This window comes from Armigeres subalbatus, chromosome 2 (genome assembly GCF_024139115.2).
Source record: "Armigeres subalbatus isolate Guangzhou_Male chromosome 2, GZ_Asu_2, whole genome shotgun sequence".
Classification (NCBI taxonomy): domain Eukaryota; kingdom Metazoa; phylum Arthropoda; class Insecta; order Diptera; family Culicidae; genus Armigeres; species Armigeres subalbatus.
Genome location: NC_085140.1, coordinates 214968382 through 214981955, shown reverse-complemented (window position 1 = coordinate 214981955; position 13574 = coordinate 214968382). Strand labels below are relative to the sequence as shown.

At 39.5% G+C, this 13574-nt stretch overlaps 1 long non-coding RNA gene and 2 pseudogenes across 1 annotated transcript; 1 reads left to right on the top strand and 2 right to left on the bottom strand.

Annotated features, from left to right (window-relative positions):
• Nucleotides 1-688: 688 nt before the first annotated feature.
• LOC134215871 (uncharacterized) lies at nucleotides 689-1845 on the top strand. Its single transcript, XR_009980343.1, has 2 exons — nucleotides 689-1479; nucleotides 1544-1845. It is a non-coding gene; the product is annotated as an uncharacterized LOC134215871 (long non-coding RNA).
• Nucleotides 1846-5245: 3400 nt separating this feature from the next.
• On the bottom strand, nucleotides 5246-6852 carry LOC134209543 (DNA helicase MCM8-like; annotated as a pseudogene).
• LOC134211625 (cytokine-like nuclear factor N-PAC) lies at nucleotides 5246-12925 on the bottom strand (annotated as a pseudogene).
• Between the last annotated feature and the right edge of the window lie 649 nt (nucleotides 12926-13574).

Genomic DNA, 13574 nt, shown 5'->3' with positions numbered 1-13574 from the left:
TTCTCTCATCAAGCTGTCAAAATTTTAGGCGCCACCACCCACCATAGATATAAACAACAGATCCTCTTCCTCAATCTGGTTTTGATTCCATATGTGATGTTTCTTTCTTACACTAACGCAAGCGATTTCACTGCCGTCATGGAGGGCATGGTTTGCTTTGTAATTGGGGAAGACTATAGATAGTAGAATCTATAGATAGTAGAATCTATAGATGAGCGAAAGCATGGCTGAGTCGATTTTTTTGCCCGTGCGCACGCGCATATGACGTCACAGCCCTTAACGTTTTCATTGAAATCGTGACGTCATGCTCGTTTGGAGACACGTTTGACAGTTCGTTTGGAGACAGAGGATTTATCTTCGCTCATCTATATATTCCACTATCTATAGGGAAGACCATTAATTACGTAGCGCCAAAACGATCATGTATGATACCTCTTCTCCAAGCTCTTCTCCCCTATGTTACACTTTTTATATGAATTATCTAGAATGTTTGAATATACTCAATCAAGTTTAAACCCGAAATTGGGTGCTAGCGAAGATGGGTTTTCTCACAATCCGTACGTTAAACCTAACTTCGGAAGTGGTGCGCTGAATAGCTCTTCGCGATATGAAAACAGCGCACCACTTCCGAAGTTAGGTTTAACGTACGGATTGTGAGAAAAATCCAACTTCGCTATCCCCCAATAGACCTTTCCCGTGAAAAATTATTATTAGCTTAAATCATTCTTCTATTTTTTTGGTGGCACTTTCCCCAAGAAACCTATATTTTTTGCGACGTGGAACTATTGAAAAACAACAAAAAACTATTTTATTGAAATTTCACTCCACATGCCCCAGCTATTTTTTTTACCACGAAACCCATTGTACCCTTATTTTCCCCTAAATTTGACATAATGCTCGTGGTGAATTTTGGATTATTGTGCCATTCAAAGCCTTTCAGGCACAGCGAGGAATGTTTTGTCTCTTATTATCACACAGGCAAGCATAATGACGTAATCATTTGCGTAGCCTAAACTCATTAAAAGAGAGGAAGAGACAACACGTAGCATACCGCACTGCCTTTGAACATCCTGAACATTTTTTTTGTTTACTTCGTGCATCGCGGAACTTTTTTTGTTTGCTTTTGTCTTTACTGACATCTTGCTTATCGCGGAATCGATCGTTCAAAAACGTGTAACAAGTTTAATCGTAAAAACAGACTTGAGCTCGTAAAACTTCTGTAGCTTCTAAGATTTAATTTACAAAGCGTCCTGTACCTGCAAATTAAGAGGAAAATGAAGGAAACAAGGATGACACGTGAGGAATTTATAATTTGTACCAATTATCTGGCGACTCGATGGATTATTGTACACAAGCCACGCAAAATAGTCACCGGGTCAATACATTCGGGCTCCTGCTCTTCCTCTCGATGGGCCAACTGCTCACTGCGTCCAATTTGCATCTACTTCTCCGATCGGCACTCGGTGTGAAATTAAAACCGTGAGTACGAATATGTTATGTGTTTTACTTGAATTCTCAATATTTTTTAAATTTTTGACCCCAGGTCTTTTCTACAGCGTGCGCAAGTGAAACACAAGAACCGCCGAGGGCCCATTACTGTCGCATCTGGAAGCGTTGGATCTCCGAATGGATCACCACTGCCCCTGGATCATCAACTGCTTTGGTGAATTGGAGCCGGAATTTCTTGGATCCAGCAGAGTGCCCTTACCCGAGCCACAGGTGAAAGATTGTATAGCTTAGCAGAAGTTTTAGTTGTGTTCCATGCAGTAACACACATGGAGATTTTTTGTAATTATGTTTACATTTAAGCACAGGACAAATACACAGGGAATGTGAGTATTATTATTACTACGGTTTTTTTTTCATTATGGTTATTCCTATTAGTTGAAACTTGCCTAAAAAAGCTCGAATCGCTCAACCATTATGATCAATTTACATAGCTTAGGGTCGATTTCTTCATCTCCGCTTAGGCCTTAAACCATATTTAAGCGTATGGGTAAACACCGCTTAAGAGTTTAGCGAAAATGAAGAAATTGACCCTTAAATCATTAAAATTGACATAGATTACTACATATATGACATATAATACCCCTACACTACTAAAAATCCACACATATTTATTGGCAAAAATCCATAGATTCAACTTATGATGTATATCAGCGCACACATAATCATTCTCCACGCGAACTACTAATAAAATATATATCCAAATAAACTTCATGTGTGGTCTCGAATTAGCAATTATTTAATTTATGTGTGGTTCTATATCTATTATATTAGGGTGGAGCTATTGCAAAAATGTATAACGGCGACACATATATCTTATATAGATATTTTTGGCAGTGTACTACTATACCTAATGAGCCCGGCGTCTCTACATTGCTGCATGATTGCAATAACCTTTCGATAATAAGTTACCCCCGTACATAACATGATCGGTACTTGATCTGCCGTAATCTAAAAAAAATGACGTATGAGCCAAATTACAACACACATGTTTTCCATTTTGCTGTAAAGACTGGTTTACAGTTTGGAAAAGTGTAACGAGAGTTTTTCCCCATGCATTCTAAAAAGGGCGGGATTTGAGTACGAAAACGTAACTCCCACCCTTTTTAAAATACATGTCTTCCGAACTGTAAATCAGCCTTTGAAGAGCTCGGGAAGTACTACTCGTTAACATCATTTTCGGAAAATGGCATATGCGTCCCTTTTGAGATTACGGCAGTGATGTAAACCGGATAGTAAAAGTAATGGCCAAGCACATGTTTTCTGGAGAATGAATGTATTTCTGGAGATAGGGGCATTCTTGGGATTGTTGTGTTCTGAGCAATCTTTGTCTGGGAATCTGCAGTCGTTAGAATGTGTCGTTTTTGATTGAATTTATTTATTTCAAGGCAGTTAGTAGAACATCCAAAAGAAAACATTACATACATCAAAACATCAGCGCCTTTCTCTGCGTCCACGGAGCGTTATAACACAGGTGTGCATTGGGAAAAAGAAGTAACATCTTTGCCGCGCGTTCATCGTTATTTGCTGCGAGCCCGTGGTTTTCAAAAAATACAGGTGACGCTGCGTTACCACTTTTTCCTTATGCACACCTGCGTCATGTCACATGCATGCAGAATTGAAAACCTGACGCAACGTGTGGGCAAAGAGCGTATGATTTCGATTTTGTTTATGTTGTCGGAATTTTTTATATTTACTTTTCAAATTTAATGGCTTACCATTGACGAATACATAGACGGAGGGGTGGCCATTTTTCCGGGCACCACTATATACCCCTGGGGAGTGACGGATTACAATTATTACAATCACTCGACCATTGAGAAGCCCCTCAATTCGAATCACGTCAGTTTGACAACAGTTGTCATTTCCATTTTTGTTTACCTCTGATGGTGTTTCTGATTCAAAAATCAGTAGATCACCGAAATCGACCACCAGAAATTTCGTTAATTTAAATAACAATGCGGTTGGAATTGCAAATGCCTTGTAGGTATTATATGCCGACAAAAATGAACATGATAAGATACCCTTATGTTTATTTATCAGTGATATTTATTTTTGCTGTGTATAACAGGATACTACATGGTTCGGAGCAGCAAAGATCCTACCGGAAGTGGTGCAAGAAAATTCTTAATTATGTAACAGAGAGCATCAGAAATCGTAGAACGCAAACCAAACCGACGCTACATGAAATGAACTAAACGAAACGATGAAAAATATTGGAAAGAATTGTTGGAGTCTTCCCTAAATACCCTTTCCAGGCAGAACGACTCCAAACATTCATGGCGACGAAATCCAGTTTGTCCCCCAAACGCAATACAACGAAACGGCGACGGAAACGGAAAATATGACAGCCCATATATTTTCTGTCAAATTTGCCGTTTCCGCCACCGTTCCGTTGTATTGCGTTTAGGGCTTAATAGCCGTTATCATCTCTATTTTGTTTAGCTCAGCCCTCGCCATACGTTGCTATCAGAGTTCCTCACCGACGGATCCCAATGGAGTGGACAATTGTGGCGCATACAAGAAATTCAATCGAACGCAGAATATTGCCATCGAGTGCAACAGCGATGAGTCAAACATGCCGGGTTCGTTCTGCATGAAGGTAGTACATCAGAGCCCTCGAGGATTTATCTGGGACGGCCGATGGCGTCAAGTGATCCGACGGTGCGCCTCGGTATCGGAAACTGGTGTCACCGGCGTGTGCAACTGGGGCGTCTACGAGAACATTGAGCTGCCTGTCCTTGCGTGATGCGTGGTCGTTTTGATATATAGATTATATAGATAAATAGATTGATATATGTATTGGAGTGAAGTGCCCAGAATGGAAATGCAAACGTGCTCAATCATTATTTACCAGTATCAGAAGTCAGTTTTGATACTATTGGTTCACCAGAACATGGCTCCGGATGTTCCGGGAACTTGTATATTTATAACACGAAGATGGCATTATCATTCGATAATGGAAAGATCGATATGTGCTTAGTTTTGTTTGTGTACTCAATTTACTCAACATTCTTCCATGTTTTCACAAAACTGTAAAAAAATAAAAAAAACATTCTGAAGAATCGATTTGTTTTTCTGGATAAATAGTGTACGCAACAAATTAGATTCGAAAACTGATCAATTTTTGGCGAGACAAAAATCGCAGGGTCAGCTAGTAGTTCTATAAATCTGACCAGATTAACACCATGGTCAAGTCAGGCCCTGTACCAAAATTTAGACAAGATAACTCCTCTTCTTTGAAAATTTCATGGCAATCGGACATAAATTGAATCCACACGGGTTATTTCTATATTGATTTATACACCTGTGTTTAGAATAACAGCAGCGGAGGCCGATTTTCATTCAAAATAGTCAACTTTGACAAGCTGTAACTTCGTACTCCAATGACCGAAAATAAAAATTTTGGCAGTGAACTACAAATACTACGAATCTTTCCTTCCACTCGTTAAAAAAAATACACACTAGGTCAAACTGTTCAAAATAATAGCAGTTTTAGCTATTATTTTGAACAATTTGACCTAGTGTGTAATATTTTAAAGAAAGAAAGGAAAAAATAAGTTTATGTAAAATTCAACATAATTGTAGTTCACTGCCAATATTTTAGCTCAATCTGTTTTCGGAGTACGACGTTACAGCTTGTCAAAGTTGACCATTTTGTATGAAAATCGGCCTCCGCTTATATTATTCTGAGCACAGGTGTAAGTCAGACCAAAACGGGATAAGCAAATTCTTCAAATAAAATGTTGGCATGTTAACGCCAGTTGTATGTAGTACCAGCTACATTTAGTATTTCAATTTTAATTTTTCTTTTGCTAGTTTACGGTTAATCATAACATTATTTTTAATCAATCTGTTTAATTACTTGAAGTCAAAAAAAGTTGGAACAAATTGGCCACAATAACATTACTTACCCCTAATCAAACATTAATTTTAAAACAAATCGCGTCCTTTTTTGAGCATGAATTCTTGAATGAACAACGCGTCCAGCAGCCGATTGAAATCCAGTCAAACACCAGCCATCAGCTCAGCCAGTGAGAAAATGGTCTTGTTCTCTGCGTTGCCACCTTAGGCTAGAGCAGCTTCTCTCGAAACGGTCAAATAAACCGGTCTGGCTGATACCGGTACCGTTCATCAAACGATTCGGCTTTAGATCACCAAAATCATTGCAGAACACGTCTATCATACTGTACCGCAGGATGGGGATCGCGTCTTGAGCGTGATTTAGAGTTGCTGTTTCAAGATCCATCCTGGCTCTAGCTCTTGCTCTAGCTTGTGTGAGGCGTACAAAAGTCTCAAGCTGACGGGTCGTCACCTGAATAGAATCCATACCCTGCTGGGCCCGACGCATTTTGGCGTAAAAATGTCTTATTTCTAATGCCACATTTTTCGTCAACTTGGGATGGACCTTCTTACGTCCATACGGCATGTATTTCTGAATAAGTTTCAGCGGCAATAAATCCATTTTTCATTAGCTCTGATTTTCAGTCGTTCGTTAACAGGTGCTCCTTATTGTGAATAGGTATCATACCCATTCCGGAGAAACCCGGGGTTGTGGTTGTTGGAGTATCATAGTCGTTGAACGTGAGCGCTAGCTAGTTGTTCAGGTAGGCATGCGGTCGAACAAGTTGAATGAAAATCAAATCAAATCGAGACAAGAGAGCTGGTTTTATTCGGAGATTTACTCATACGCTTTTTGATTTGTCGTTATGACCTAAAGAAAGATTGGCTGCCGCTAAGATCAAGTACCTGCGGATAGTAAACAAATAACTTCTCTAGCCAACTTGCTGGTCCATGGCTTCCAGAAATATCTGATAGTTTCCGGACATTTTAACAAATTCATCAATACTCTAAGCACTCTGATCTGCCAGTACTAATGTGCGCGATATTCAGTAATGTACGCTCCGACAAATAAGCCAAGTGATAGCGCAGTCTTTTTAATTTCAGGCCGTAAATCATGGGACACAACGGGCATGGGTCCGATCGAATCGAACATTCGAGTATTTCGAGCCTTCGAACTATTTTCCGCCGACCCTTCAAAAATCCAGTGATGGTGACCGTAATCGTCCAGACAAACTGCACCCTCTATCTCATGAGTGAGCTCTATACCTCGATTCTTTAAAAAACCTGACGATGTCCCAAACGAGCACCGAGTATGGATTCCTGCAGTCGCACGATTTGAAAGGATTCGGTTCGTGTAAAAATCGATGATCGCTGGGGGATAGAATTACTCCTTGCTTTACATCCTTCTCGACAGGATGTAGGAAGGGAAAACATTCCATTTGTTCGCCGTACAACTTGCAGTTCCCATCCTATATCATGGCATAATGAGAACGTCAATATTGATCACCTAAAAAAAAATAAAATAATATTTTAGAAATATTTTTTTATGTATGCTGTTATATTGAATTCCTCAAATAGGGGAACGGTTCGCCACTTCATCTCATAGCTCCTATTTCCATCCCATCAAAAACAAAGCAATGGAAAGGAATTTGGTTTGTTTATTATTTTTGTGATTTTTTCAGCAGTGAACACGAATGTTGACAAAAGAAGCGACGAATTTGATGCCGTATTTCTTTGTTTAGCGATGAGATGGATATATGTACAGTGAGATGGAGATCGGAACAGTTCCCCTATGTGTAATTCCCTAAAGACTAAAATAAGTTTCTTACCTGCAAACTCTAACTGAAGTTCCCCGTACGGAAAATAACTTTCCAAAGTATTATTTTTTATTGCCGCAGATGAATCTCTGGTTCGTGACAAGTCACTGGTGTCACTTGATGGTCATGGTCAAAATTGGCTCTGGGTTGTCCACTAAATCCTGTTGATAAGTTTTCTATGCTCATGTATTAATGAGTAATCTGCTCTCCCTCAGCAATGTCTAACTAGAACCAAAAGTTCTATTTGATCCTACCAGATTATGCAGCTTCGGAGACTAGCATAATGCCGTTGGGCTGCTCGTTTTTTTGCAATGTTGCTACCTGACGACGATTCAGCTGAATCAATTTTAGAAAATTAGTTTTTAGCACTCCAAAATTAAGTGAAAAGAATCACTTACCATCCTGGGGTAGATAAATAAAGTTTCCATCCTGGATACCCGCACGTTTTTTTTTCTATAGTCGGTATTAGTAGCTGCTGCTGGGTTGCGAAACACTTGGTGACTGTAGGGAAGGCGTGCTCAGGGTTGCCACATTTAAATCTGTATTTTTTCTTCAGGAAATCTTCATATCTGTATCTCAAGTAAAAAAATCTGTATCCATCTGAACCCAATCAAAATGGTTTTTGAACAAACTTTGTTTTGAAAAATATGTAAATTTGACAATATGTGAATGAAATCTGTCGAGAGTCGACGAGCTCGGTGGTCTAGTGGCTACCGCTTCTGCCTTATAAGCAGGAGGTCGTGGGTTAAATTCCAGGCTCGTCCCTTTCCTACTTTATATTTCTATCTTAGTTATTTATGTGTTTCACGTTCTACCAAAACGATTCCTACTGTTATAACCTCCCGTGGCACCTATGGAGGTCGTAGAGTTCTCTGCATCTTTCTTAAGTAGGTGTCCAACAAACCATCCTTCCCCTTCCTCAGCATTCGCAAGGACGTGGCCAGGACAGATCTCGACTATTGGAGAGTGCAATGCTTCCATCTAAGAGATAGTGATTAGTCCCAAATCAATATCTGAGGTAACGGATGAAAGTAATGCTACTCTCATACAATAGTCTTGGCTTGTACCACCTACAAATTTGTGCGAATTGCTCAATACTAATGATAATGTGAATGAAATCTGTCGAGAGTCCGTCTTTAACTATTGTAGCCACTTTAGTGAACCAACCGCTCAGTCACACTACCTACTGAGCAGAACTACTGTTTCTGGATATGTGAATAAAGGCTAGATCTGATTCTCTTTTATTATTGCTTGAGCTTTTTCTGAGACCACTTTATTCAAATATTGTCTGAACGTTTTACGGAGCATAATCTGGTTTCAAAATCGTTGATTTGCTGTTGATAAAAAGTAAAACCTGCCGAAGCCAATATGTTCTGTCTTTTCAAATTAAGATTTTACTAATATGTTAAACTGTAATAAGATCAGTTTGACGAAGAATTTCATTTTATAAGCCTCACATCTTATTGAAAACATGTATTTACTAATAGCAAATTATTTATATAATTTACATTATAATTTTCGGTACTGTACTAAAAAAATCTGTAAAATCTGTAATTTTGCTAAAAATCTGTATATCTGTATATACAGATTCTTGGTCACTGCTCTACCCCAAAAATCTGTAAAATACAGAATAATCTGTATATGTGGCAACCCTGGGCGTGCTACGTTCAATAATATTTACTATTTCTGCGCAGATCTGCATCGCTGTCTATCCGTCGACCCGGTCGTCAGATTTCCAATGTTATATTAGGGCATCTTCACCGTCACTATGGAAAATAATAAGGGGAAAATATTGTTACAAACAAAGTTCCACTTTTAGTATACACACTTAAATTATTTTGTAGACCTCGGCAAAATTTTGCCGAGATTCCAACAACCGAGATTTTTGTAATATTTTTTACTGAAATTCGGTAATTTCTTTACCGAAATTTCGTCAATATTTTGCCGAAATTCGGCAAAGTTGATTTTGCCGAGATCTCGGTAACGATTACCGATCACTCAGTAAAGTTTACCGAAATCTCGGTAAAATTTTACCGAAACTCGTTGAAATTATTACCAATATCTCGGCTGTTGGATTCTCGGCAGTCGGTAAACTTAGAATTTTAAGTGTGTACACTGGATTCTGTTTTTACACGATTTACATTGTTTTTCCAATTTTGCACTCATTCTAAATGTTTAACGAATAAATTAGCATGTAAATTTTCTTTAAATGAAAAGGATTTTGAAACATGTCGCAAAGATTTTGGTGGAAAGCCGAAATCACACGATCAAAAATACAAGCAAAAATAATTGTGCAATTGTGTCAAACTTAGCACGTAGATGTTGTATTAGTTACCGTTTGTGGAGCACTTTTGGAGGACGCAATAGCTGAATATATCCAGTATCCGGGTTAATGACGTAGAACGTTGCTTCCAGAGTTCCAGATATGTATACGACACTTTTGGCCTTTCGGAACTGCATCACGGAAAATACTTCTGCTGGTCAATTAGTATACTAAACAGTATTTTATAAACACAAGATCATAACTAGATTATTAGTCAAATACAGGCATCTCTTAATTGTAAATTCGAGCGCAAAAGCGTTTGCAAAAAGATAATGACGGGAGCAAGTTTTTTTTTGACAAACAAACAAAAACAAACAGACAAACTGTCAAAACGTCGAGAGGGGTAAGTCAGCGCTCGTAAAATATTTATGTAATGTAATTCGTCACCCCCGAGGGGTATTTTCTTCAAAATGAAGAAGAAGACATGGTGCCCGATTTTCTGATGGCTTTGTACCGGACATTTCGGTCTATGTATTCGTCAATGGTCTTACCGCCAATAGTCATGCACCCGCATACTCACAGCCAAGCGATTCTGCATGTGCTTCAATGGCAGCTGGATCGGGATTTCGTCCTTGATGATTGCGTCCCCCTTCTACAAAACCAAATCTGCTAGCAAGCTCCAGAACTTCGAGAACGTCCTTCTGTTGAATTTCCGCTCGGTTAGCCAACGCCAGACTCTCTGCCATCATCACTCCGGAGATCATTTGAAGGACCAGATTCGTCTTGGTGGCATTACCTACATTGCCCATGTAGAACGAGTGGCGGGAGATGGCTCAGTCCTCAGAAGCACGTCTGCCACTCTTCGAATAACAACTATCCTACACTCACCAACAGCTAGAATATTTAATCAACGTTTCTTTCTTTCGATTGGTTTTTTGATCCCTGAATTTGTACCTCCAGATATCGCACTCCTTTGGCGATAATTTGTTTCGCAATGTAAACACTGCGTAGCATTCGGATCAACACCTGCAATTTCGACGTAGCCCTTCCTTGCCGACCAAATATGGTGACATGACACCACAATTTCCAAACACCAATTCTTTGGCAACATACGGATCGGCAAACGACCACTTCGGCATCCGCTTCCAGAAACTTCCAGGATTTGATGGCCGATCGGTTCCAAACAACCACCGAGTGGCCCGAGACGCGATAAATTGAAATTGCAAAACGGTGAGAACGTGTTGAGATCCAGTGAGGAAGCGACGCTTGCGCCGACGTTACAAATTTTCCGTTGTTTCCTATCGCGGCGCGGCCTTGGTTGAGGACGCAGCTTTCTATTCGGTTTTTCGTGCTGGCGTGACGTGTTGTTGATTGACGATGCCTCCTTGCGAGGTATGTTCAACTCGACGTCCATATCAGGACGATGTCTCTGCTCCAAAGCAAGAAAGTGCCGGAAATTTTCAGGTGACGTATAAATATTCTTCGATCTGCTGGAGATCATCTTTTTCATCTCAGATATGGCCTAATATCGTTCCCCTCGATCCAAGCGTAATTATTGGAGCTAAAGAAAAAAATATTATTTTATAGGAATCAGTTCATATATCTGAAACATCCACTATGTGAAAATATGAATTCTCATCTTTCATGTAAAGGGTAAATGAGAATGTTCTATTGGGGGAGCAATTTTCATTTTTTTTTGTCATTTCAAATTTCATACAAATCTTGAATAATCGCCAGTCTGATCCTCATAAAAACTTATGGAAAAACGACCCCCGATAGAACATTTTTTAAATGGTAAGTCCTCATTTACTTCAAATCACTGTTAATCCGATGTTTATTTTGTTTAAAATCCAATATCACCCACCGGTACTCCTTAATTTTTGTTGGCTCCCGCGAGGAGTCGACCACGTATCAGGACCAAATTTTGCCTTTTTTTCCTCGTGATAAATTTGTGCAATAAGCCACACAGCGACACACGATGCTAGACATCAGGAACAATGCAATACACGAAGATCTGACCATCAAAAAGGTCTAGGTCAAGCTCCCAATCACTTCAATGCATGCTGTAGAAAACTAGTTCGGCTACGGTGGTCGATGTGTATTACCAATACGGTCGATTTTGGATGTAGTACATAAATAACTGCCTGCATTGTTGTTGATCCTTGCTGCGAATATGATTATACGTGTCATCTTTTTGAGAGAGAAATTATTCCACAGTATCCGGATTGTATTCCATCGTTGTCGGCTTTTGCCACATGCCTGGGTGCATTATTCCATCTGGAGGTTGTTGTCCTATGGTCATCATCCTTATTGTCGTACATATAGGATACCCATGAGTGCGTCGTCGTTTCCTAAAAAATAAGTTTAAATTTGGAAATTGGTCAATCGTGTAAACTGCTTTAAATTTGTCATCATAAATACGCAATTTATACCGAAATCTATAGTTACCATCGCATCACTTTTCGATAAATAATTGATCCCGATATTCCAATATATTTGCATCTCATGTCCGAGAGGAAGCTCACCGGCTATGCAGGCTTCGGAAGGTGCTGATGACGTTCCTGCCGCTGTCATACAAGAGGGCATTCCGTGTGTCATGAAACCAAGAGCATTTACTTTACCGGTAAGATTGCCAACAAAAACATTCCCATGATGTGCCTGTGGGATGACTTCAATATTCCATACATTCTCGGGAGAAAATAGTATATTCCCAGTCATAGGACAGCAACGGATACACCTGTAGAGAAGCGGAAGCTCCCCTGTGCCGCGACTAACATTCACTGCTTCATTGTGATGATACGGTGGTGGATTTCCGGGATTTCCTGTCTGCGCTAGTTGTGCTTGTGGTGGTTAGACTAGTTGCGTCTGCTGCTTTTGTTGCGTCTGATAGTGATGACTATTTGTGTGAGGATCCTCGAGGCATATTTATCGCGGTGAACATTTTGTACAGGAAGCTGCTGCTACTCCGGAACTGCTAGCTGGCAACAAGATTGAATTATTTTCTCGCCACAAATGAATACATTTCCGCTTGTCTCGGATTACTTTGGACTACGATCGCATCAAGAGCCTTTACCCAAAGGAAAAGGTATGCTCGTCAAAAGGAATATGGGAGAACCTTCGTTTTTCACTAATTCTTTGTGGCACAGACACGGATTATGGGGAGGCGATAATAAATTCGATATTGCCGACGATTGCCGGAAAATCTTCCCCTGCGGCAGTGGCTTCACAACACAACCAGCATTAGCTGGCATTTTTTCTCTTCCTCCGAGCTCTTCTCTTTTATCACAGGAGACAAAACTTTTCAAATTTCAAGATAAATCTTCCCGAGCGCTTTGATCACTTTTATCTACTTCAATAAATGTGATACGTCTTCGCGCACCAACTGATTTCAATTGCTTTCGGGTTTTGCAAACTTTTTACCCAAAAAACACAAAATTTCAATAATAATAATTATTTGGAGCCGACAATGATTTCTCATTACCGCTGTTTACGTTATCGTATAATTTCTTTACTTTGCAGTTTTTGACATTTCAGTTGTAAATAAACAAGAAATACGGTGTTGCCAGAAAAAGTAATTTAACGGTGTTCTCACCACTGAATAGTGTTGCCAAAATATGCTTAAATCCAATGATCACCATCGTATGGCAGGAATTTTCACCTCATAAAACAGCTGATGGTGATCTATTTGAAAAATTGTAAGAAAATAACCATTCCATAAAAACAGCTTATTTCATGCGCAATGTAATCTAAACTCAAGTAAGTTTTAGGGAAAAATACAAAACATAGGTGTTGGGTCGGACGGGAAAGGTCTATTCCGGTTTTCAACTGGATTGAGAATAAATGTTTGTGAATGTGTTGCGACGCCGAATTGAACAGGTCTAGCGGTGAACAGGCCTAACGCACAACATAGCTGCAACATGACAGCTTGCGCGCAATAGTAGTGGTAGATAGAGAGAGAGTGAGTGTAGGATGTAGAAGTAGTAGAGAGAAAAGACGCAAACAAGGGCAGAAAAGGTAAATAAAGATTTTTGCGATCGAAAAGTAAAGTCGAGAGTGTTTAGTTCGGTGATTTTTCATTTATTTAGTTAACATCTAAACAACTTCTTTCCTTTCCGTTTGGTGTGTTGACAGTAAAACAATTTTAA